Below are 9,514 nucleotides of genomic sequence, written 5' to 3'. Positions count from 1 at the left end.
TGACACACAGGCTTGGAGATGGGAAGAGACTCATCTGAGTCATGGTGTAGTGGAGCTTGGATTTGAAGCTGAGCCTGTTGGACTCTGAAGTTCCTGCTGTCCCTGTTCACCCTTTACTGCATCTTGACTGATGCTTTCTGAGCCTGTTTGCCCATCTGTGAAATGGACTCCTGACGCGGGGCAAAATCATCTCAGGAACTGCCTTGGACCTTGGAATTACGGATTGAAATTTTTTTTTTTAATTTATTTATTCTTTCTTTATTTTGTCTTGTCTATAGTGAAGGTGTACAGTGGGATGTTTTGATACACGTAGTAAAATGATGACTGCAGTGGAATTATGTGATTTGAATGGGGCCAGAGTGGCTGGCTTTGAGGCTGCTAGGGAGGAATCTGGCTACAGGATGGCACCATTGGCCCAGGAATGGGGTGACCTGGGGGATGGGGCTCCGGCTTCGTCGCTGTGAGCTGGGCTAGTCCCTGTCACTGTGGCACCTGTTGCACTTAATCTAATCTCTTTAATCCCCTCCTTCCCAACCTCCCTCCCAAAGGCTCCTGAGGGGGCGATGACTTCTCTCATGGGGACGGTTGTATCCTCTCCAACTGCAGCTGGTCTTGCTATCCCATCCCTCACTGTGAGATGCCCTGGAGGGGCATGTCCAGAGGCTTTGCTGGAGCAGGGGGTGGCAGCTCAGATCTGAGCGTTGGGGTGCAGTGGGGGCCAGGCAGGAGCACCCCAAGGAGGTTTCTTCCTGTGCCCTACCCTCCCTCGTTCATATGGGCAAACTGTCATTTGTCCCCAAATCAGAATATAAGTGTCTTCAAGCCAAAAATAGCTGCAGCCTGGTGAGGGAGGGGGATACTAGAGACACCAAACAGAGGTGTCGAAGGGAACCCAACACAGGCACCTTGGAGGGACCACGGACTCTGCGAATCAAAGCCCTGGCGTGAATGGGCTCTGTCCCTGGCGTGCCCTATGGCCGTGGTCATGTGACTACAGCTCTGGGGCTCAGTTTGCTCCCCTGGGAGATGGGGAGAATGATTCCCTTTTCACTGGGGGAGACTGTGAACTGAGGGGATGTGTGCAAAGCGCAGAGCACGGGCCAGGTGTCCTCGCTGTTCAAGACGAAGCTGCACCCTTGTGGCGACAGCAGCGCAGGGTGTGGCCCAGGCTTGAGGCTCAGATCACAGGTTCACACCAGGGCTTCAAGGAGGAGGCAGCCTCTCCTCCAAATTCCGAGCTGTCTTTCCTCCCTCATGGAAAATCTACACTAGGTCAAAGCGTCTCCCTTCCCATCACCCCTCCAGGGTGTGGGGTGTCTCACGTGGCTTCTCTCTGTGCTTCCCCTTCCTTGTGAGGTGCAAACAGCTGCCCTGTCCCATGAGGGTGATTGGGAGTCTGCTGTAAGGCGGAGTCAGGGGGACGGTCCAGGGAGTGTCTAGAGAGTGATGTGAAGGTGTGTGGCGGGGGGCATGTGCCAGCGCCCAGACCAGGGACGGGAGAGCAGCTGGGGTGGGGTAGGGGCACTCAGGGAGCAGAGGGGCTTACTCAGCACAGGGCGTGGGGCCTGATTATCACCGTGTGGCCAGCAAGTCGGGCCATCCATGGGGCTGGGCCAAGCTCCTAGCTCCATGCTGGGTGCCTGATTTTCAGAGCCTCTGGGGAGGTTGAATTTCCCCTCACCGATTCTTCACCGATTCTTCTCAGAAACTGGAGTTCCCTCTGTGTTTCCCCAGTGCAGACTGCTGTCCTGAGGCGGCTTTCAAATGCAGAGTCCCAGGCACCCTGATTTAAGGAGTCTCCAGGGAACTGTGCCCAGACCAGGGTGTGACATGTGGCTCTAAACTCAGGCCCTGAGTGACCTTGGGAAGTCAGGGTCTCTGAGCTCTGTTCCACTGATGACACCGCTGGCTGTGTCAGGCACTCAGAAGGCGTTTTGTCCACGTGGACTGAGCTGACACCCCAGCACCCACTGTGGGAACTCTGCCAGCCAGTGTTCGCTGAGTCGCGCTCAGCCTCTCCTCGGATTGAGGCAGCTTTGCTCCCTTGGGGCTTGATAAAGATACATAGTGAGTGAATGAGAGAAAGCATGAACCTGCTCTCCTTGCTTTCCACAGCCCTTACATGGTAGTAATAGTAAATAATTTATAAGTGGGTGACTTATAGCATAGTATCTACACAGTAGATACTATTCAAGTTTACACATGTGTTACTACTGTAACAGAAAACATGTAAAGAAAATTTGTTTTGATTTATATATCAGTCTGCACTGTTTAATTTTGTGTGTCATAAATGCTCTTATTTAAAAACACAGGACTAGTTAACAGTGTCAATTACTAGTAATTCATGGTATAAATAATGAAACAAGGAAGTGTTCAAAAAAAGTGTTTTAAATAAAGTTTTATTTTACATCTTTTTTTTACTTACACAGAAATTGTCAAAAAAAAAAAAAAAAAAAAGCCGAGCTTTCCCATGCAGCCGCAACCTCGTTTCCTCTCTTATTAACATCTTCTATCCGTGTGTCTCACATGGCTTATTAATATCTTACATAACTTGTCACAGTTAATGAAGCAATACCGATAGACTATTATTAACTAAAGTTCATATTTCATTTGGATTCCCTTAGTTCTGTCTTCCTCTGACCCAGGATCCCACCCAGGATCCCGCATGACATGTAGTCATCACGTAGGCTCTTCCTGGCTGTGACAGTGTGTCAGGCTTTCCATCTCATGATGACCTTGATAGTACTGAGGAGGATGGTCAGGAATTTTGTAGAATGTCCCCCCTTGTCACTTCATGTTCTCAAGGTGAACTGTCACCTTTGATGTTCACTTGGATCATTTGGCAGAGCTACCGTTTGTCAGGTTTCTCCACTGTGAAGTTATTTTTCCTCCTTGTCCATACTGCATGTGTTCCTTTGGAGCAAGTCACTGTGCAGAGCCCACACTTACGGAGTGAGGAGTTGGCTCCACCTTCTTGATGGCCGAGTGTCTGCATCAACTATTTGGAATTCTTTTGCAAAGGAGATTTCTATGCAACTCCATTTGCTTATTCACGTATGTATACAAATACAGACACCTAGATAATTACTTTCAGCTTTAGTTAGTATTCAACACTGCAGCATTATGTTTCACAATTCATTCCTGTATTGGTCATCGGTAGCTGTTTTTATTGGCTGTTATTTTTCTTTGATATATTTTAATTTTTTTAGTACTTACTTTCTGATACTTCCAGATTATCCTGGCTCCTATATTTACTGTCCCAGTTCTAGTATCAGACATTTCTTCAAAGAGCCTGATTCCTTTCAGAATGGTGGAAAAACTTACATCTGGCTGCTGAATGAGCACATTCTATCTTGTCCCTCATTAGCAGTGCTAGGAAGTATGTGTGTGTCTAACCTACCTACACACACCTAATTATAAAGTTTTCTATGTAGAACTGTGCATATCTATATTAAACTAAACATAAGTTTACGTTGATGTCTCCACCCCTGATCTACTATCACAGGGATCATTCTAGCCTTCTCGCCTTGCTAATTTGTAACCTCCCACTTCAACAGTGAGAAACCTGGTTCCCACCATCTGCGACTTATGTAAGTCATTGTTTTATTCCAGATACAGATACTGTGGTTTTACAATTGTTCACAATTGCTTCTGTTGGAAAGAACTTTATAAAATGGAATCCAATGATGAAGTATAGTTCATTTGCCTCCAGCCTACAGATTCTATTCATTTTCAAAGTGACTTAGGTCAACACCATTTTCCCTACACCTTCAGTGAGTTTTTACCTACATTTGTGCCTTAGACCATTTTGTGCTTCTGTAACAGAATACCTGAGGCTGGGTAATTTATAAGTAAAAAAGGTTCATTTGGCTCACAATACTGGTGGCTGGAATGTCTGAGATTGGGCAGTTGCATCTGGTGGGGCCTCAGTCTTTCTCACCTCATGGTGGAAAGTGGAAGGGGAGCAAGGGGTGCACCAGAGATCACATAGCAAAAGTGAAAGCAAGAGGTAAGCCAAGGAAGCCAGGCTCTTTTTAACTAGCTAGTCCTGCAGGAATTAATCCATTCCTGTGAGAGCAGAGCTCACTCACCCCCATGGAGGACATTAATCTATTCATGAGGGATCCGTCCCCATGACCCAAACACTGTCCACTAGGCCCCAGGGCCCCACACTGCCACATTGGGGGTCAAATTTCAATATGAGTTTTTGCGGGAACAAACCACATCCAAACCATAGTAATTTGTAGCATAAATTCTTTTTCACATGATGTATTCTGTCCTGGGATACTCCACATCCTGAGTAATTTTATTTAATTTGAATAGAGTTTGATTTACCCATTTGGCCATGAAATTCTGTGTATTTTGACAAATGCATTGTGGCAGATATTCCACTATTAAAGTATCATATGGAATGCTTCAAACCCCCACCCCATGGAGCCAATGGCTTCCCATCTGTGTAGTTTGCCTTCTCCAGTGTCTCATTAAATGAGGTCACACTGTGTGTATTCTCCTCAGAGTGTCTTCTTCCACTTAGCAATGTGCATGCAGGATTCACTCATGTCTTTGTGCGAGTTGATAGCTTGTTCCTTTCTATGGCTAAATAGTATTCCAGTGCATGAATGTACCACAATGTGGTTATGCATTATGGGGAGCAAAACCTTCCTCTTCTAACTTTGTTCCAGGGTTGGAGACCTTCAAATTAACTGACAATAGATATATTAGTAGGAGAGACAATACTTGGCTTCTTATTCCACAAGTATCATTGTGGGACAAAATTCATCAGATGGCAGGATCCAGTTTACAAAGAGGTAAAAATAGCCCAAAAGCAAGAAACAAGGCTGGAATCTGATAATCCACAATAGCTACAGTTTTCCTTTAAAAAAATTTTTTTGAGACAGGGTCTGGCTCTGTTGCCCAGGCTGGAGTGCAAAGGTGCAATCTCAGCTCACTGCAACCTCTGCCTCCTGGGTGCAAGCGATCCTCCCTCCTCAGCCTTCTGATTAGCTGGGACTACAGGCACATGCCATCATGCCCATCTAATTTTTTTTTTTTTTTTTTTTTTTTGAGATGGAGTCTCGCTCTGTCACCCAGGCTGGAGTGCAGTGGCGCGCTCTCGGCTCACTGCAAGCTCCGCCTCCCGGGTTCATGCCATTCTCCTGCCTCAGCCTCTCCGAGTAGCTGGGACTACAGGCGCCCGCCACCACGCCCAGCTAATTTTTTGTATTTTTAGTAGAGACGGGGTTTCACCGTGGTCTCGATCTCCTGACCTCGTGATCCGCCCGCCTTGGCCTCCCAAAGTGCTGGGATTACAAGCGTGAGCCACCACGCCCGGCCATGCCCATCTAATTTTTGTATTTTTGGTAGAGACGAGGTTTCACCATGTTGCCCAGGCTGGTCTTGAACTCCTGGCCTCCCAAAGTGCTGGAATTATAGGCATGTGCTGCCATGCCCGGCCAAGTTATAGTTTTCCATCGAAACATAAAATCTCTCTTTGTAGTAACCATCATTTTTGATCATAATCAAAGTAAGACTATTCTTGTTTTAAAAATAAGTCTAGTTTTGTTAGATTTTGCTTGATTATTTATGTAAGTGCAGCAAGAACAGGAGACGAGCACATAGGTGCTTTCCAGTTTCTTTGCTGGAAGTTTTCATACAGAATCTCAGATTTGACTTTTAAAGGCTTTATTCAGGCTAAAAGCCAAGCTAAGAACATACTATCAGATTTCAGCTGCAGTCCTTATAGCTTTGTGTGAATTCCTCTCTTCTTCATGCCCCCAAAATATCCCTAAATTCCTGGGCCTACCAGGAAATGACCTACCTTACTAACCTGTAAGGCTGTGAACCCTGTAATCTAGGTATCAGGCTGGCTTTTCTCAGAGTGCTGTTGGGAATGAAGTTTTTGGTGTTCCAAAAAAAAAAAAAAAAAAGAATTAACATGGGAACAAATGATCTCTTAGTAAGGCAAGCTTTACTTTCTGCAGAAAAGGTGCTACTCAATAGCTGTCCAGCCACAAGAGCACACAAAACAAAGGAGACAGAGTTACTTATAAAGTGATGTGTCTACCCTACTGCTGTGTCCAGTTTCCATTGGCTGGAATAGGACCTCACATTTTACACTTTGCCCAATTGGATATTAGTTTAAAACTTTCTTAATTAGGTAAGCGGAATAGAACAAAGAAAGAAAAGGAAGTTGCCTGGGGATAGTTAAGGAAGCATCTCCAAATAAGGAATGGCCTGCACTACGGGCTGGGGCTTGTCTAGTTCTGTCCAGGCCTGCTGGAGCAAGCTAGGACAAGTGATTTGGAATACACACACACACACACACACACACACACACACACATAAAAATAGTGGATGGTTGTGACTTTATAATCTTTGAGGAAGAACTTTGGTTAAAAATTACCAAAAGTACTTTGGAAACTACTATTAGGCAGATTTACTGTTAACAAATTATTTTTGAAATAATGCTTTTTGCTTTTCACAAGATGGCACCGAAAGCGAAGGAAGCTCCTGCTCCTCCTAAAGCCGAAGCCAAGGCAAAGGCTTTAAAGGCCACGAAGGCAGTGTTGAAAGGTGTCCACAGCCACACACAAAAAAGAAGATCCGCATGTCACTCACCTTCAGGCAGCCCAAGACACTGCGACTCCAGAGGCAGCCCAAATATCCTCGGAAGAGCACCCCCAGGAGAAACAAGCTTGACCACTGTGCTATCATCAAGTTTCCGCTGACCACTGAGTCGGCGGTGAAGAAGATAGAAGAAAACAACATGCTTGTGTTCATTGTGGATGTTAAAGCCAGAAGTGCCAGATCAGACAGGCTGTGAAGAAGAAGCGCTATGACAGTGATGTGGCCAAGGTCACCACCCTCATTTGTCCTGATAAAGAGAAGAAGGCATATGTTCGACTGGCTCCTGATTATGATGTTTTGGATGTCGCCACAAAATTGGGATCATCTAAACTGAGTCCAGCTGGCTAACTCTAAATATATGTGTATCTTTTCACCATAAAAAAAATGTTTTTCATAAGAGTGACAAATTAATTAGAATCAAATCTATAAGCTTTAAGATTTTACATTTCTAGTAAGTATAATATTAGCTTATTTGACTAGAACTGAAGCAGAATAGGAATTTATGTTTGTTTTATATTCAATAGTGATAACTTTGAAGACATAGTTGTTTTATTACATCAAAAATATTATATTAATCTTATTTAACTAAGTTTTATCCAAATCGTGTTAACTTAAAAAACATTTGATCATTTTCTATATTTCTAGGGTTTGGTGAATATTTATTTATAAATGCTTATTTTTTTCCAAGCCAAGTTAGAATAGAGCACTTTTAGAGGATTTTATAAATGAATTTTGCAATGCTATCTGGAATTAAGAAAATATCACATATATATAACATACATTAATAGATATACAAACACAAATAGAGATTTCATAGCTTTCATCCTGAAATTTCAGCCATGAATTGGGCATAAATATTCTGATGGTTAATTTTAGACATCTACTTAATTGGATTAAGAGACACACATAGCTGGTAAAACACAATTTCTGGGCATATCTGTGAGGGTGTTTCTGGAAGACACTGAGATAACCATGACCCAATGTGGATGGGCACTGATATGGTTTGGCTGTGTCCCCACCCAGATCTCATCTTGAATTGTAGTTCCTATAATCCCTACATGTCGTGGGAGGGACCCAGTGGGAGGTGATTGAATCACGGCGGTGGTTACTGCCATGCTGTTCCCATGACAGCGAGTGAGTTCTCATGATCTGTTGGCTTTATAAGGGGCTTTTCCCCTTTGGCTCAGCACTTCTCCTTGTTGCTGCCATGTGAAGAAGGACGGCTTTGCTTCCCCTTCTGCCATGATTGTGAGGCCCCTGCAGCCATGTGGAACTGTCAGCCCATTAAACCTCTTTGTTCTTTATCAATTGCTTAGACTCAGGTATTTCTTCATAGCTGTATAAAAGTGGATGAATACAGGCATCATCCAATTGGTTGAGAGCCCAGATAGAACAACAAGGAAAAGGGAAGGTGAATTATCTCCTTCTGAAATGGAAACATCTTTCTTCTCCTGCCCTTGACATCAGAACTTCAGGGTCTCAGACCTTTGGCCTCAGAATCAGAGTTACACCACTGGCTTCCCTGATTCTGAGTCCTTTGTGTCTGGAGTGAGCCATGCTACCAGCTTTCCTGGTTCTCCAACTCGGAGACAGGCTATTGTGGAACTTCTCAGCCTCCATAATTATGTGAATGAATTCCCCTAATGAATCTTCTCTCATCTATCTATCTACACATATCCTATTGATTCTGCCTTTCTGGAGAACCCTGACTAATGTGATTACAATAACTACAAAATTCACTAGTTTATATAGAAGACTTGGTTTTTGTCTTTGCCCCATTTTATATTTGTATTATAACTCTGTATCTGGAAAATGGAACAAGTTTTCTTCTTCTTCATATGAGGCTAAAGCTTTTCTCTCACCAACATTTTTGGAGATTTTTAAGATTTTTTTTTTGTTTTGACATCCAATCTTATGGAGGCTGATAAATAAATTTTTTTCTATTTTATTTTTCAGCCCCAGGTGTTTGCTTTTGCAGATTCTTCAGCACATTAAGAGCCTCCAAGGCATGGAGCAGGGTGCCTAAAGTTTCAGTGATTATAGGGAGTTGACTCAATTGGGAAAGGAAAGGTCTAAAAGGAGGCAGTTTTGAAGACAAAAATTTTCTCAAAGGAGCCATTAAAGTTCGAAATAGTTCTTAGTAAAGTCATCCGAACAGGAAAGGAAGTAGAAGTAATTCCATATTGGTGGAACACATAGTCAGCAGAGGTTTGAGAATGGAGAATTTAGTCAATTTTAAGTTAGTCAATTTAAATTAGTCAATTTAGGCTAATTTTTTGTATTTTTAGTAGAGGCAGGGTTTCATCTTGTTGGCCAGGCTGGTCTGAAACTCCTAACCTCAGGTGATCCACCCGCCTCGGCCTCCCAAAGTGCTGGGATTACAGGCATGAGCCACCGCACCCAGTGAGAGATTTATTTCCTATAAAGGGTTGCAGCCTGCAGGGTTGTCCTTCTGACAGGCTGGGAAGCCTAGCCTCCAGCCAGAAGGCAGAAACAGATGCTTCAAGGAGGAGGTAAAGGAAATAGTAATTTATGCTGAGTGGAATGGCCAAATACATTTATTTAATAAGCTCTAGGAGGATTCATGAATATTTATGGAAGGAGAAATGCATGCATGCGCAATTGAGTTCCTTGCTTCTTCATGGGTCCCATGTACAAAAAAATGGCAGTGTTAGCATGATCCCAGGATGGAGTTTTCAACCATCTGACATTAAACGGTGAAGCAGAGGACATGAAAACTCGCTCTGTGCATCCTCTGTACGCTGGCCAGAACCTCTCTATCATGGGTGGTCTTTTATTAGACAAGAAAGGAAAGGTTGATATCAGTGGTGGAGTCTTTGAAAGGGCTGGTTTCTGTTAAATCCTTAGGGAAGAAAGCCTCATCATG

At 43.7% G+C, this 9,514-nt stretch overlaps 1 pseudogene; it reads left to right on the top strand.

Moving 5' to 3' along the window:
- The first annotated feature begins 6,485 nt into the window (after window positions 1-6,485).
- Window positions 6,486-7,933, top strand: LOC116472841 (large ribosomal subunit protein uL23-like; annotated as a pseudogene).
- Window positions 7,934-9,514: the final 1,581 nt, after the last annotated feature.

Source organism: Hylobates moloch, unplaced genomic scaffold (assembly GCF_009828535.3).
Source record: "Hylobates moloch isolate HMO894 unplaced genomic scaffold, HMol_V3 SCAFFOLD_8, whole genome shotgun sequence".
NCBI classification, from domain to species: Eukaryota; Metazoa; Chordata; class Mammalia; order Primates; family Hylobatidae; genus Hylobates; species Hylobates moloch.
Note: the sequence above shows the minus strand (reverse complement) of the source record. Positions and strands in the feature narration are given on the sequence as shown.